This window comes from Arachis duranensis, chromosome 1, assembly GCF_000817695.3.
Source record: "Arachis duranensis cultivar V14167 chromosome 1, aradu.V14167.gnm2.J7QH, whole genome shotgun sequence".
Classification (NCBI taxonomy): Eukaryota; Viridiplantae; Streptophyta; class Magnoliopsida; order Fabales; family Fabaceae; genus Arachis; species Arachis duranensis.
The window spans coordinates 38,442,596-38,445,359 of record NC_029772.3 but is presented as its reverse complement, the minus strand read 5'-3'; the positions used below and the strand labels follow the sequence as shown (position 1 = coordinate 38,445,359).

General features: G+C 28.8%; 1 pseudogene; it reads left to right on the top strand.

The window, feature by feature from the left end:
* The first annotated feature begins 497 nt into the window (after positions 1–497).
* Positions 498–1,476, top strand: LOC107485735 (lipid transfer protein EARLI 1-like; annotated as a pseudogene).
* The last annotated feature ends 1,288 nt before the right edge of the window (positions 1,477–2,764 follow it).

The following is a 2,764-nucleotide window of genomic DNA, read 5'->3' as shown; positions in this document are numbered from 1 at the left end:
TATATATATATATTAATTAGAAAATAGAATAATATTAAAAAAAGTATAACATATAACAAGAAATAATTGAATCTAGTGATAGTAAAGTTGCTCTTCCTCCATCAACTTTCCTGTTCAAATAAATCCTAGTCAAAAGTTGACCAAAAAAAAAATCAGTTGCCACCTTGATATATATTTTAAAAGGATAACAAAATAATAAAAAAAAAGTTAAAACAATAATATATCAGTAAAAAAAGAAAGTCAAAAATATTGTCATTACTCAAAATTCTCTATATGGATAATCTACTGATGATTGATATGTCGTACAATATTACATCAATTCATCACAAGAATCCAACACTTAACCTCACGTTAATAACACACGGGTTAATTATTTACTTAAAAACCAAAAGTAACTATTGAAAATTTCCCTTCACGCCTGTGGAAAAATGATGAGAAGACACTCTATATATAAACCCTTCGTTCGAGGCAAATAGCTCATCAGCCACCTTCACAAATTCTTAAGCTCAACTGCTCAATTAACTACAAGAATTTCCAAAACATGGCCTTCAAACTATGTTCCTCTAATAATATTGCTCTTTTCTTCACACTCAACCTCCTCTTCTTTGCACTTGTCTCTGGATGTGGCTACAAATGCTCTAACCCTAAACCTAAGCCAAATCCAAACCCTAACCCTAATAATCCAAACCCCAACCCCAACAACCCAAATAATCCCAATCCTAACCCTAATAATCCAAACCCCAGTCCCAGCCCCAACAATCCAAATCCTAATCCTAACCCAAACAACCCTAACAATAACACGACATGCCCACGCGACGCGCTCAAATTGGGCATATGCGCCAATGTGCTGAGCGGTTTGTTGAACATAACTTTGGGTCAGCCGCCGGTGACCCCCTGCTGCTCCCTCCTCAGCGGTCTGGTCGATCTCGAAGCTGCAATTTGCCTTTGCACGGCGCTTCGAGGAAACATCCTTGGCATTAACATCAACTTCCAATCTCCCTTAGCCTGCTTCTCAATGTCTGCTCAAGGCAAGTGCCACGTGGCTTCCAGTGTTCCTAAGCACAAATGATAACTATAATACTTATATGAGGAATGCTAGAAAATCAGCCATCCATGTTTGAAAATATTGAATAAAGTAAGTTATTGAACTATTAAACTAAAAGAATTATACTAAAATAATTAAATTAATGATTAAATGATCGCCAAAAACAATAAATTCTAATGGCCCTAGCATTTCTCTACTTATGTATCATATCATGTCCTTGACATACACAATAGTATTTGCTTGGTGATGTATCTATGGTAGTGTGGTGTGGTGTGTGTAATTATTCTTATTATTGTATTACGACGTTGTACGTGCATGGATGGTTAACCTTTCGTTATCATCACTTCATTTCAGTACTTTCCAGTCATTGTATTGTATCATGAACACTGAATAAATTTCCTCCAGTCATCATTGTGTTGGAGGGACCCAAATGTTTGATGTGCTTTAATTTATAGTATTGTTATTTAATAAAATAATTGAAGAATGTCACTTATAATATCAATGATAGTTGTGACAAAATTGCTGAGTCAAGATATTCTCTTTAGTTACTTAAATGTTTTGAGTTTGATGAGTTTTGATAAAAACCATTTTGTTTGAAGACTTTAAATTTTATCCGTAAAACTTCTGTCAAGTCAACTTAAGTTAGTTCAATTGTTAAAATAGAATCTAATTGTCATGTTGTGGAAGTTACTTATAACAAAAGTTTAAGGTATTAGATAGATTTAAATGACTGATTAAGTTGTGTAAGACATTTCTGTACTTAAAGCGTGATTGTATATAGGTTTATTTTTTGCCTTATGATAAAATTCTTTGAAAATAACGCAAAAATAGAGGTCTTACGATTCCTTGAAAAAGTTTAAATAGAACTTTAATTTTTTTCAGCATTTCTACCACGCATTATAAATGCACAACAAATTCCTACGAAAAAATCCACAAGCAACCGATTAAAGTTTGGCAGCGGGATTTTAAAAAGACCTTTCTGTTAAGTAATATTCTTTTAAAAGATTTTTAATAAAATAAAAGTAATTTGATATTTAAATATTTTATATAAAATAATTTTTCTCTATTTATCATGTTAAACTATTCTTTAAAGTCAAAAATACCTTTTAAAAAATAAAATTGTAACTTTTGAAAAAGGTTTTATTTTTTTAATTCTTCTAATGTTTTTTTTTTAGTTAAACTCTTTTTTTCTTAAATTTACTTAAAAGAATTTTAAAATATTTTTTATTAAATTTTTTTCTGAGAATTTAATGACATCTATCTTTTATACACTAATTCTCAAACACATTAAAATATTTACAATCCAATAAAAAATCAATCCCCAATATTTTTTAAAATATTTTTTTAAACACATTATGGCCTAAAACATTATTTTAATTAACTATAGAATCAGTTATCTTTATAGAATACATATATAAAAGAATTTAGTTTTAACATACTGATAATATAAAATATTTTATATACTTATTTAATCATTATATTTATTCTTTTAGATAAACATTCACGTTATTAATATAAAAAATAATTATTTTTACTGATATAGTGTTACATAATTAAATTCTATTAAAAATACAAAAATTCATGTTAAAAATTATGAAACAATATATATAAACACACACAAATATATAATAAATAAGTTGACAACTGATTTTTGGTATTCATAAAATAATTTTGTTCATCATATCACTAGGCTTCTTGTTGATGAACCTCCGTTACAAG